This window comes from Pelodiscus sinensis, chromosome 3 (genome assembly GCF_052426305.1).
Source record: "Pelodiscus sinensis isolate ZL-2025 chromosome 3, ASM5242630v1, whole genome shotgun sequence".
NCBI lineage: Eukaryota > Metazoa > Chordata > Testudines > Trionychidae > Pelodiscus > Pelodiscus sinensis.
Window position 1 is genome coordinate 173599877 of NC_143054.1, and position 14162 is coordinate 173614038.

General features: G+C 43.8%; 1 protein-coding gene across 2 annotated transcripts in view; it reads left to right on the top strand.

Moving 5' to 3' along the window:
- Positions 1 to 9222: 9222 nt before the first annotated feature.
- Positions 9223 to 14162, top strand: part of STON1 (stonin 1) — a 28591-nt gene continuing 23651 nt past the window's right edge. Inside the window, exon 1 of one of the 2 annotated variants that reach the window (XM_075925448.2) lies at positions 9223 to 9513. The gene's annotated coding sequence lies outside the window, so the exon portion shown is untranslated. The remainder of the gene's footprint in view (positions 9514 to 14162) is intronic. The other variant, XM_025184136.3, reaches the window with a different exon arrangement.

Sequence of the window (14162 nt, forward strand, 5' to 3'; positions counted from 1 at the left end):
GTTAAATTTGGGGTATGGCCCTAAGCATCCAGATTCCCCATTGTTGTGGCTTCTCAATAACTTACCCCCATTTTTTTCCAGGGGGGTAGGAGTGAGGGCTTACTTGCCTGTCTAGAAGCCACAAGAGCAAGCTCTGGTTCGTGCCCTCAGATTACTGAACCAGGCTTCTGCCTCCTCATTAGTCAGCCCCAAAGTAGAGATGTTAAGGACTAGTCGATTTCTCTCCGATAGAGGCAGCTAAGGGCGGGGGAAAAAGGGGTACTTCAAAGAAAGAGCACCACACAGCTGAGCCCGGCTCCTTGCTGTGCTGCCACTTTGAAATGCACAAGAGCCCCCACTGGGGACTCTTGTACATTTCAAAGCTGACATGCTTCGTGCAGCCCAGAGTCAGCGGGACTTCCCACTAGCCCCAGGCTACATGTGGAGTTCTGCATTCCTTCTTTGAAATGTACAAGTGCCTATTGACTACTTGAGTAGTGGATGAAAATTCCATCGACTACTCAATTAACCATTACTTAACATCCTTATCCCAAACTGAGCCAGGCTCTTTCCTTTTCTCCTCCCTGCAGGCCTGGCATTGGTTTCAAGTAAAGTGGGACATGGCTGGCTGGGCCCAGAGAATCTCATTAACCCTTTAACTCCATTCTCCACTCCCTCACACAGACATATATAGAACTGTCTCCTGGGTCTCTGAACATATATTCACAAAACGTGATGCAATTGCCCATGGCGTGGGACTGGATGCATCACTAAGTCTAGCAGCGTTATCTTCAAACTGCTCCAAAGCCCTTTCTGTCCTCAGTGGGGCTCTGCTCTACAGTCACCTGAAGTGGAGCACTAACAAGGATATCACTCAAAGAAGAAGAGGTTACTTACCCAGTGCAGTAACTGAGATTCTTCAAAATGAATGCTTCTGTCAGTGCTCCACTAGCCTCCCTTCACCCTGCTATTTTGGGGCTCTAGGGAAGAGAAGGAACTGAGGGGTGTCGGTTCATGTGGCTTGGTTGAAGGTACCAATGGCGCGGTGAGATGGAGACAGCACTTGCGTGACCCGGACAGGTACTGCTTCTGAAATTTTCTGATCAGGGGTGCAACCACACACCAACACCTGAAGTAGAACACTTATAAGATACGTCAATACAACAGCGTTATTTAGGTATAACTGGCGTTATTCCGAAATAATGAAGAGCGCATCTACGCTACAAGCCTTTATTTCGAAATAATGTTGAACTGGAGGACTTCTTACTCCGATTCCTGTAACCCTCATTTCATGAGGAGTAACGGAAGTCTAAGGAAGAGTGTTCTTCCTTCAACTTCCTGATGTATAGAGAGCGCCAAAAGCCAAAATAAGCTATTTCGACTTAAGCTACGCAGTTGATGTAGCTGAAGTTACGAAGCTTATTCCAACTTTAGCTCTTCTGTGTAGACATTCCCATACGGACACATTTCAAAGACCCTCAGTTACTGCACACAGTGAGTAACCTCTTTTGCAATTGCTTACTTGTGTAAAACTCTGATATTAATGTCACCAAAAGGCAATTGGAAATAAAATATTAAATCTTTACTGGTTTCACTCTAATTCACACATGTAAGGCCAAAAGCTTTCCAGATGAAGGATCTCTATAGTAAAACAGCAATGCAAAATCAGATTTGATGTTAAAGCCGTATGTTACACTAATTCTGGGACTATGGAATACTGTAACTAATTATAGCACTATGGAATTTATTTTACAAATTGGCTAGTGTGTGTGTGTGTGTGTGTGTGTGTGTGTGTGTTTATAAGACGTACGCATTCTGCTATGCCAAAGAACTTCTCTCTTCCTCCCCCTTCACTGCCCCTCCACCCAGAAACACTGGAATTTGCCTAAACTCCTTTTCTCCAACTGGGCTTCATCTTTGCTTAGAGAGCAAGCACAGAAAACTTTAGCCAGAAAAAAACTTTTTTGAAAAGTTACAAGCATGTGTTATGAAGTTTCCATTTCCGGTCTATGTTTATCTTTCACTGTGCCTTTCTCTACAACAAATGGTTACAGTTTTGAAGTATTTACTGAACCTAAACCAATCTCCCCTTTTTGTATTGAAACTCAGAAATGGTATGCTGTATGTGTCATGTTCTATATTAACTTTGATATCAGTAATTTAACAATTGTAAAAATATATTAATTTTACCAAAATAGGTTGTTGGGCTTTTTAGCTTGACAAGTCTGATTTTTTTTTCTTGTTCAGTTCAAGTAATTGCACAAGAACTTTTTTTTTTTAATTACAGGCTAAGCCAGGAAGATCAACAGCCCATAAGGCCAGCTGTATCAACAAGCTCTGAATCTTTCAAAAGGAGAGCAGGATATATGCATTTCTCTCCTATCATGCTTGTTTTCTGTGTCCCCAGTTTATACAGACTGACTCTTAAGATGTATAAATATACTAAATGTGACATTTTAATTGGAAGAGCTGTAAATGAAAACTGAGTTAATTAGATCTTGAGGTGAAAAATGTTGAACCTATTTTTTATCTTTACTTTGATCTGAATTCACAGTTAAGAAAGATGTTATCTCTCTTTTTGGAAATTTGCCCCAGGTACAGTATTTGAGATCATTAAAATAAAGGAGGAAAGGTAAGTGTTTACCTAAGCAGAAATCAGTATTTGCCCTCATTTGAGGAAATTATGTGCAAAGCAGTTCAAAATCTTCATAGGCCTATTTGTATGCCAAGTGATGAGCATCCCTCTTTTTTGTTTGCCATATAATACACATAGTATTTTATGAAAGCAATGTTTAATGCCCTGTAAAATATTTTAAGATTAATGACCATGAAATTGGCAATATAAATTGCCATTATAATTTTAGCAAATCTAAATCTTTAGCGAACTATTTTAATACCTGCCCATAGCATTGTGCACTATATAATATCCTTCAGTGTATTTAGTTAAATGCTACTCAATCTATTTATAATAAAAACCGTATTTGCTCTAAGTATTCTGCATACTCTGTTCATTAAAATCAACTGACATTTTCTTTTGAGGAACTCTAAATTCTTGGGCTTTTTTCTTATTATTTTTACAGTTGTTAAATAGTATGATGAAATGATGCTGAAATATTTGGCAAGGAATGACAATTTTATTGTGACAAAGGAGGCAAGGAGAGCATGCGGTGTTTGGCTGAGGTTCCTGCTAGCTGCTTGCAGTATTATTGCTTTGAAGAAATCTGTACACTTTCCACTGCTTATTTGATAATCATACTCTCTATTACTGATGCATCAAATGGAAACCAAAGAATTTAGTAGCAGCTTATTCACAATGAGTGGTTTGAAACACCATTAGTTTCTCCCTGTTCTCTCCTCTCCTCTCCTCTCTTTGAGATTTATCAGCATGAAGCAGCCTTCAGATCCTCTACACATACAAAGTGCAGGCAATGTATCTGCCTTAGTTGAGGAAAAATTGACATTCTCTTGGATCGATGCTGATCTTGGTAAGAAGTGGTTTTGAAGATGCTAACTGGAATACCCTGAGAACTGGTTTGTGTGGAAGCTGATCAGCAGACAGAAGGATTTAGAAGAATAAGTGCAAAGTGTATATGAGGAGACAGAGGGCTAGGTGTGATGCAAGAATTTTTAGAATTGGTGATGAAATGGGAAGTATACAACTTATTTTCATGACCAGGATGCTTGTCTTTGTGAAATTTGACTCAGAGGAAGCTTCATTCTGCATTGATATGCTGTGAAATTCTATAAGAGGAGCAGTTAGGGAGGGGCAGATTACACTTTGCTGGGGCCTTGGTCCAAAGCCAATGGGGGGGCCCCTCCCCATCCCTTCTATATGTGGTCCCATCCATTCCACCACTTTCGTTTACTCCCATTCCACCTGCAGCCCCCACCCCTTTCTTCCTTTACTGTAGACCTTGGTCCACAGAGTTGACCTATGACCCATTTGTGCCTTTCTGCCCTCCCCTTTCCTTCTGTGGCCCTAGGACTAGAGAAGCTCTGTCCTCCTCATATGACTCTGTGCTCACAGCAGGGAGGGTCAGGGTGCCAGGGCTTCTGCAGGGGACACGTTCAGGATGCTGGGGCTTCTGTTGTGAGCCTATCTGATGCTTCTGCCAAAGAGCAGGGTTGGGCAGGAGTGTGGTGGCTGCCTTGTGGCTTCTTCCAGAGGTGGGGCACCAGGACTGCCCTGTCCCATGGCTTCTGCCAGTGACAGGGTCGGGGAGCTTCTGGGGCTGCCCCCTACCTCATCCAGCTGCCCCCCACTTGGTCAGGGCACCTGGCCACATTAGCACTGTGGCTAATCCTGCCACTGCAGATAGGGACAGATGCTGGCACCTTCACTATTATGTGATCTGACAGTGGATGGCACAACAAGGGTGTTCTCTTGAGCAATAAAACAGCAAAAATTGAGGAGTCTAGTCCTAACAGTGGGGAATGGTACATTTTTCTATTGATAAAATAATTTGAAATGAAAATGCTTGTTATATTTTCCTATTTTGAAAAATTAGAAATCAGATTTTGAGGACAAAGCTATATTCTGGGAGGAAAAATATCTAGCCTTTTGGAGAAAAATAAAAATGGAGGCATGTGCATGATAAACGTTTTCATAGAATCGTATAGGGTTGGAAGAGACTTCAGGAGGTCATCCAGTCCAACCCCCTGCTAAAAGCCAAGCTGGACCAATCCCAACTAAATCCTCCTAGCCAGGGCTTTATGCAGCTGGCATTTTAAAACCTCTAGGGAAGGATATCCCACCACCTCCCTAGGTAACCCATTCCAGTATTTCAACAACCCTCCTAGTGAAATAGTTTTTCCTAATATCCAACCTAGACCTCCCCCACTGCAACTTAAGACCATTGCTCCTCATTCTGTTATGTCACAACTGAAAACAGCCTCTCTCCAACCTTCAGGTAGTTGAAGGCTGCTATCAAATCCCCCCTCACTCTTCTCTTCTGTAGCCTAAATACGCCCAAATCCCTCAGCCTCTTCTCATAAGTCATGTGCTCCAGCTCCCTAAATCATTTTTGTGGCCTTCTGCTGGACTTTCTCCAATGCGTCTGTATCCTTTCTGTAATGGGAGCCCCAGAATTGGATGCAGTACTCCAGATGTGGCCTCACCAGTGCCGAATAAAGAGGAATAATCACCTTCCCAGATCTGCTGGCAATGTTCCCATTTGTATTCCCATTATCTTCTGCAATTTTGCTGAGACCTGTGTATTAATTAGTTTGCGTCTTTCTAGGAACAGAATTTCAATATCTTAAATGTATACCTTTTGAAACGTTGCAAATTCACTTGATTCCATCATGCAATGTCCTTGCTACTTAAATCTAGATAAGTGAGCTTTGTAATCCAGCATAGGGTTGGAAAGATTGTGCTTTTTGACGGAAAATGTTTGCTTTGTATTTTGGAACAGGACTTTGACAATATCATTTATAGCAAGGCTATGAATTGCACAAAACCTAGTGCTCTTAAATAAAATAAAGGCATAGGAGAACATGAGAGCTGTAGTGCTGTCCGGTAGAACCTAGAGTAATCTGTCAAAGCCAAAGTCTGAAACCATGTCATTGTTATAGATTAATGATATGAGAAAAGGTAAGCAGTAAGTTAGCAAAAATTCCAGACACAGTTATTGAGGTAAGTCAGGACAAAGACATTTGTAAGGAAGGTGAGAAGCCTAGTGGAACTGAGTAAATGGGCAATAGACTAGCAGGTACAAAATTCAGTGTTTGAAAAAGATAACAGTATTGAAAAGATAAATCATTTGAATGAGTCTACTCATTTTTAAATGTACTGTGACTGCTGATGACCAAATCTTTTTTAAGTAATGAGAAAACCAATTATTTTTTATATATAAAAATCTCCACTTAACAAAAATCAAAATGGTAGGATCCATAATAAGCATAAAGCCATTAGGCATGCCACCTTGAATACTGGCCTGAATTCAATGCTAGTGCTCCTCCTCACTGTAACAGAAGTAGAAGAAGAGATTCAGGACTGGGAAGAAAATTGATTAGATGTTTGGAAAATCATTCAGGTGAAGGGACATTGAAAAAGCTAGGTGTTTATTTGAAATGACTAGGCAAGGACTTAGCAGTGATTTAGAAATGGGATACTTTTTAAAATCCAGGGAGCAAGAGGATACCAAATGAAACTGAAAGGTGGCAAATTTAAAATGACATTTTTGTTACAAACCGAAAGCTTTCAGCCTAAGTTTCTAGGCTCTTTCCTTTATCTGGAAGCTCTAGGTAACAGCCTCAAATTGTTGGAATGTGCCCTTATTTCAATATGAATGCGTTGGATTGGTTTGGAATGTGCAAAAAGACTTAGCTTAAGAACAAGGCCTCAGACAGACTGGATATTATCTATTTTTTAAAGATATTCAGGCCTGCTTTATAACACTCCACCCCCCCTTTTTTTCTTTTCTCTTGGGATTCTCCTGCTCAGGTATTCCTAGAAAAGCATAGGACATAGGGTGACACACTTGCTGATAGGGCCAGGTATAAAAGTGGAAGGTGTCCATACTCCATCTGTCCCATTGTCCCTTGTGTAGTACAGTATCCTGTGTCTTCTCTCATACAGGCATAATACACCTATTCTAAACAGTGTTCCAGACTTCCCATTTTAGAGGGCCTGTGGAGTTTGGGTCTGGGTTGTTTATTACACTGTAGGGTAGTGGTCACCAACCAGTAGATCCGGATCTACTGGTGCTATCTGCTTAAACGAAGCACACAGGATCTTTTATAGGGGAAAAGGCAGTACGCCGCATTTATTGAGAATACAACAGTTGCATATGCTTTTCAATCACTCACATACAAACACCATACACACATACAGTCCCGCCAGACAATGTTATAGTTACCAGTCCAGATTCTGTATCAGTCTAGTGGCCAGCTAGATTGAACACACAGGGAGAGCAGGGCCTTTGTCGGTCGATCAATCTGATGCTCTTCTGGAGTTGGTGGCAAGACAAAACCAAAGCTCCATTTCAAAGCACCCTGCTTTTATAATCCTTTTCTCTGTTGAAATCAATGGTTTCTGCTCTGTCAGCCTGTGACCAGAATGTTATCTTGTTGATGTCAGTCGTTCCCAAACATCTCTTGAAGGCTCATCCTGTAGTCAATCATCTTTTGGGGGTGCCAGCTTCACTTCAAGGTTCGTCAATCTGCCACTCTGCCAATAGTTCAATCACTCCTTAGTATGAGTACACATTTTTGACACCGGGTCATCTGTAGTCTAGTCCTTGCCCATGCTTAACCTCCCCCTCTTTGGCCATCTGGTTCTGAGCAATAACTTTTGCACCTTATCTCGACACATTCATTCCCTTCTCACACACATAAGCAATGTTACAAGGGCTCTCAAGGTTATGTGGCACAACATCAACATCTGCATTGGTAAGACAAAGAGGCGTTGTAAATCAAGCAATTAAGGCCTCAGCCTTCAACATCCTTTTAGTTTCATTAACACAGATGCAATATCAAAACTATCTTTTTACTAAACTCACTAAACTTTAGGACAAAGAAATAGACATTTAACTAAAAGGACTTACATTTAATAAAATATTAAATGTATGTTAATATATATACCTTATATTGCTATATTATTGCTACATTATTAAACTATTACTAAACCTAAAATACAAATATAAAAAGAAAACTTTCAGTTCCAACACTGGTAGATTATGGAGCTTCTGACAGGTGATCCTGACTCGTTTGGCCAAGAGATTATCAAGTGCCAGCACTTCAACAGCCCCTCCCCGTACTCCTGCACATCTCCTGCCTTTTGCCTTGGAGCTGCCTCCTCCCACCCCCAGGAGCTTCTTGCTTGCTGGGCAGAGGATGGAGAAAAGAAGCACTAATGTCAAGGTGCCCCCTCTCTCACCCTGTATCTTATCTCCACAGAGCAGGGGAACAACACGGCTTGGGATGGAGGGAGTTTGCTGGCTGCTTTTGAGACTGGTGCAGGGCCAGGGCAGGGGTGAGCCTACCTTAGCCCCACTGCATCGCCACCACTTTCTTGGTACTATTTTGCATTGTCAGGGAACAGCCTCGATGCTTGTTTGGGACTAAAGGTTGCCATTTGTCACTTAAGCGGTTTTGAGCAGGATGGTTAAAGTGATCTGAGGTATATGGAATCTCTCATTTCCTCAATATAAGCCTGCAATATTTTTGCCCCTTTCAAAAGCATGTATTCAGACTAGGGATGTCAGTTTATCTGTTGACTGGTTTAACTCTAACATCCTTAGCTGATGCTTATCTCAGTTAACGTTATCAGTTAAATGCTGCCTGTCTGAGGAGTTGGCTGCCCTCTCCCCTACTATGGGTCTGCATCTGAACTTGGAGCCAGCAGGCAGGCTCAGTACTGGTATGCACCGGGTCACAGGAGTTGGTCCTACTCCTGAGCAGTCTCTATTGTGGCTCTGCATTTGAACTTGGAGCAGCCCAGGAGCAGGGTGAGCTGCCGGGATCCAGTGCATACCAAGACTGAGCCTGCCAGCTCCTGCTATAGAGTCCGAAACTGGCCGTTGTACATCCCCAGGCAAAACTAACTGTTAACTGTAAAACCGAGAAGATATTTAATGGCTACATTTTTAAATGATTTTTTTATAACCCTAATTATGACTCACATATCTAACTTCCCAACGTTAGCTAAGGTTGATTCAGAAAGGTCTGTAAGCATATGGTTAACCTAGCCATGGGATTATAGCTGTTGACACAAAGTTGGACACGTAAGTGCTCTTGAAAATGTTAACTGGTGTGGGAGTCCCCCATATCCAAAAGAAACTGAAGGTATGGCTACACCAGGAATGGCGCTGCATCTGTTCTACTGTAGCACCATGATTTTGTTTCCTATAGTGATGGAAAGTATTTTTCCCTGGTAACTGAATTCATTTCTCCAAGGTGGTAACTAGAAGGAGGAATATATCTGACACTTGCTATGTCTCAATGGAGGATTAGCCTGATCCAGCTATGGCACCCAGCCTACAACATTTTTTACAGCTCTGAGCAACATAGCTAGGTCGATTTATTTTTTAAAGGCTTTAGGCCTCTAAGTTTCTATTGACGTTCAATGACATTTTGGCTCTTAATTTGAAAATGACACCCTCAAGCACTCTAAAGCTTGCCTTGTTCAAAGGGGGTTCTAGACCGTCACATAGTGCAAAAGCGAGACGTTAAGGACTCTCAACTTTGCTAAAAAGGTAAATTAAATGCGGGAAAACGCTGCCTGCATGTTGTTACTGTGTCCCTCGCAGGGCTGGCTCCAGCTGAGTCTGGCCACGCTCAGATAAAATTCCCCCGCGGCGGTCTAGGCTGCCGAGCTTGGCCCCTCGCTCGGCCTGTGAGGCTGCAGCCGCGGCGCCTGGTGCCCTCCCTTGCAGCCGGGCTGAGAGAGACCGAGAGCAGAGGAAGCGCCAACCTCCTGCCTTGTGCGCCGTCTCTGGCTCCTTCCTCTCCCTCCCTCTGGCCAGAGCCCGGCCTCCCTGGCGGAGGCGCCGAGTCTGCGGTCCCGAAGCCGCGCAGACAGCGCGCCCCCGGGTAAGGGCCACCGGGACGGGCACGAGACCGCGAACCGACTCCGGCCTGGGGAAAGGGGCCGCTGCCCGGAACCGGGTCCGACTGCAGCCTCAGTGGGGCGGTGGGAGCCGTCAGGCCCCCCGTGCAGGGTTGGGCTGCAGCCTGGGCCGCTCGCTGCAGGGCTCTGTTCGCCCCTGGGGCACGTCGAGAGACTTTGGCCCGGCGGGCTGGGAAGAGACTGGTGTGCGCTGGAGCTGAGCGCTGCCGGGCCCTGCGCCCGCCCTCCTGCGTGGGCTGCCCACTGGGCCCCGCGCTCTTTTGCCAGGGTGGGAATGAGGCGGTGGGGCTCGGCCTGGAGCTGGAGGGAGGGAGCTCGAGGACACCCTGGGAATGGGAAATGCCCCTTCCCCTCCGCCGCTGGCTCGGGCTAGTTCGTCAAGTTGAGGCTCCTCGTGTCTGCGGGATAACTGCTGGCTGGTCGGGCAAGTCGCGTGTTTCTGTTCGCAAGGTTGAAAATGGTCAGTTGCAACGAGAGGAGCGTCATGCAGACTGCCAGGAGCTGCTGAGAAGTGCAGGGAGGGTCGTGTGCTAGGAGGAACAGCTCTACTACCCTCCCTGGCTGTGCGGGAAATGCCAGAGAATTTCTTTAAATGCTGCTGTTCCTGAAGGCAAAGCCCTTCTGCCTGTCCCATCTTCACATTTGCCCGAGGGTATCATCATGAAACCTCTCTTCTTATTTTAAATGAAGGTGAACTTAGTTGTGACAACGTTAAAAGGTTGCTTATCAACTCTGGCACAAATGTTTTAATTTCTTTATTTTTGTGTTTTATAAGACCTTTACCATTGGGTCAAACTTGTGGGGAACAAATACTGCAGAGGTTGTCAGGCTAGCTTCTGCCTCACGCAAATTAAAAATTAAAATAAAAAATTCCTGGGCAAAATTCTCTCCTGAGAACTCAAGCCAACAGGGAATTTTCCTTTCACTGTTCAAGGAGGCTGTATTACTTCCTGGAGAATGTTATGAAAGCAAAATAATGTAGGAGCCTAGACTTCCCACTAACATACTTGGAGAATGACAGATCAAATTCCTTGGTTTCTTTACTGTGTATTCAGTTTATCTTTTTTCAATTTGGTTTGAAATAAACCAGGTTTAGCACAGTTGTGTTGTGTTAGTGACTGTAATTAAAGTTGTCAGCGTTTTCTTTTATTAGCAAATTTTTCACAGTGGCTAAAATGTAGCCAGTAGCTCTGGCATGAGGGTTTATTTAGATTTAAAAATCTAATTTTTAAGAGATGATTTTGTTCTACCATTTTTATTACAACACACCAATGTGGGGAAGTAAGAGGGCCTTACATTTCCTGTCCACAGTCAGCAGTGACTTTTAGCCAGCATGTAGAACAGAAGCGTTTATTAGTTGACAGGGACACAGCATAGAACTTAATTTGTCAGCACAAAAAACTTTCAGTAAAATCCATCTTGGTGGAAGAGGAGCCAGAGCTCTAATCCCTCACCTGCCCCTGTGCCCGCAAGTCAGCCAAGATCTACTTCCAACTCTCTGGGTCAGCCCCTCCCAGGCTCCTATAGCTTCTGTCCTGCTTCCCAGGCAAAAAAGTGTCACTGATAGAAAGGTAACATATTTTCTAAACTTAGTCTAAAATTACTTCATTAGGTTGTAAAGCAAAACAGTAGCTTAATGGCCTAATTAGAACTATTTCTACTGTATATTTGAGAGGGTCTGTCTATGTGTCTAAGAGCTTCTCCTAAACTATAAGAACCAGGACCACCAACTTTGGTATGCAGATTCCTCTTATAACTTAAAAGCAAGGTAGGGGTTTGGTTGTGCCAGGACAATGGGATGTGCCTAGAATGGAAAGTAGCAGGGACACTTAAAATTTATAATGACCACCGCGGGGCAGCAAGGGGCCAGATATGGGGACTGGAACAGCTATAATTCCATTGGAGAAAGGGACAACTATCTACTATTTATTCAATGGAGTTTCTCCATTTGTGTCTCTACCTGTCCCCCTGCTGGGGGAGATACATCTCTCCCCCAGCTGTGCCTGCTGCAACTGTAGCGGCCATGCACAGGCAATTCTCATCTGGCCTTAAGCTGCTGTGGTGAGAGAGGGCTGGAGTTGCCCCCTTCTGTTGCCACCTGCCTTTTTGCTGTTGTGAGGGGTGAGGTCACAGAAGACTTCTTGGGTGCTTCCCAGGATGCTGACAAGGCCACTGCCACTTGTCTTCCTGCTCTCTGGGGCGTCTTGCTACCTGTCTTGCGGGCCAGCCCCCTGGTCTCCCCCAGTTAAGGCACAGAGCTGAGATCACTTCCCCACCCCCCACCCCGAGGAGCAGTACAGATACTGAAACTCTTCAGGTCCAAGGAAAATGCATTTTTGGCCCCAGCTTCCCAGGATACCACTCTCCAAATGGAATCAGAACCCAAAATGAATAACTGGGGTAAGCCCCCTTTAACAGTGAAAGGACGATGTACACACTGATTGTTCCCCCAGGTAACAATTATTTACACTGGGCTTGATAGTAAATAAAAGTGATTTTAGTAAGTACAGGCAGTAGGATGTAAGTGGTTATAAGAGAGAACAGGCAGAGCAAAGAAGATTACAAGCTTAAAATAACAGAAAATGCTTAGCTAATTCGAACACTAAAATCTCAGTATACATTTATTACAAACTCATCCTAAAATTGTTGTTATTCCAGCTAAGTCTCCAAACCAGGGAAATCTCCTTTACCCTGGGGTTTCTTGTTCACTTTCTTGGGTGTGAAAAAAACCCTGCTAAGCTCTCAATTGTTTTATAGATTCCCTTTACATGGGAAGTTACCTGGCAATTCTCTACTAGGTAAAGAGGTCATGTGACTTCCTAAGACCACGGACTGCTAAGATTTAGAGGACAAAGGAGATTGTTTAGATATGATTGTCCAGACACTGAGGCATCCCAACATTGGAAACACCCTTGATGACTTTCTTTTGCACATTTAAAACCATAAAGCATTCCATACTCCACTTGTCTGATTTTATACACAGGCATGATACATACCCCAAAATAAGATATATAGGTCCACTGGAATATGACATAAAGATTGATAGGTTAGATGAGATAATTTGTCCAAAACTTCTTTGAGTTAGGCATATCTATGTCCATAAGTCCATTTCATAAAGCTTGTGGGGGGAGGGATGTGAAGCATCACAGCTGTGACTTCTGCAGGTCAGTCTTTTAGGCCTTGTCTACAATGGCAAGTTTTGTCACCAAAACCCCTTTTTAACAACAAAACCTGGAAAGCATACACAGTGCAAAGTGGCAAAAGTCTTTGACCCCTACAAAGAGGCTTTTTCTTTTCCTCTCCCTCTATTGTCAACAAAGAGCCAGTGTAAACTGAAGTTTGTTTTGTGGACAGAACTCACTTCCAGCAGGATCCTACAATGTCTTTCCTGAATGGCTCTGCTCAGCTTTGATACCTGCTGCCCTCCAGGCATATGCCCCTCTTTCCCCTTTCAAAGCTCCAAGAAGTATCTGACAGCTTCTAATCAGCACCAAGGATTATTGGGTTTTGGGAATTGAGGAGGAAATTGTGCATAATATATTAACTATTCTCTGCCTAAGGACTTACAATATTGTTCATTGGAATATATTTTTATGGCCCAACTACAATTTAAAAAATTGGGATTGAGAATGAAATCTCTGAAATCTATCTTTTTCTGGATACAAGTCAGCATTTGATACTGCAGGCACAGGATACTGAAGAACCAAAGAGGGCAGTGCAGGACGGGAAAGAACATTGGCAGCATGTGACCTCCAGGAGAAGAAAGTTAACTCAGGTATCCCCAATCCAGATAGAGGTAAGTAACCAATTTCAGGCACTCTGCACTGGTACTTTGGTGGAGAATGCTTTAGAAGAGAATTCTAAGGGACGGGATCAGAAGGAGAACCCATTCATCAGAAGGTAGGGATGCATAATCATAGAGATTGGGGTTTCACGACCACCACTCCCAAAAGAAGGAGGCAGGTGATGGTGGTTGGGGACTCCCTCCTAAGGGGGAATGGAGTCATCCATTTGCTGTGAAGACTGGGAAACTCGAAAAGTGTGCTGCCTGCCTGGAGCAAGAAGTCAGGATGTGACCGAGAGTCTTCTGAGACTGATCAAGCCCTTGGACCGCTATCCCTTCTTACTTCTCCACGTAGGAACCAACAATATTGCCAAGAATGACCTTGAGAGGGGTCACTGCAGCTTGTGGCACTGGGAAGAAGGATCAAGGAGTTTGAGGCGCAAGTTGTGTTCTCATCCATCCTCCCTGTTGAAGGAAAATGCCTAGATAAGGATTGTCAAATTTTGGAAGTAAATGCGTGGTTGTGCAGGTGGTGTTGGAGAAAGGGTTTTGGATTCTTTGACCATGGGATGCTGTTCCGGGCAAAGGATTTTTAGGAAGAGATGGGATCCATCTAACAAAGGCTTGCAAACGTAGTGAAGAGGGCTTTAAACTAGGTTAATCGGGGGATGGTGACCTAAGCCCTGAGGAATGTGCCTGGAGCACAAGGAGGAATGTGCAACAGAGAAGGACCCCTGATTTGTACTCAGAAAGGGCAATCAGTTATCTAAGGTATCTGTACACGAACGCAGGAAGCCTGGGAATCAAGCAGGAAGAATTGGAAGTCCT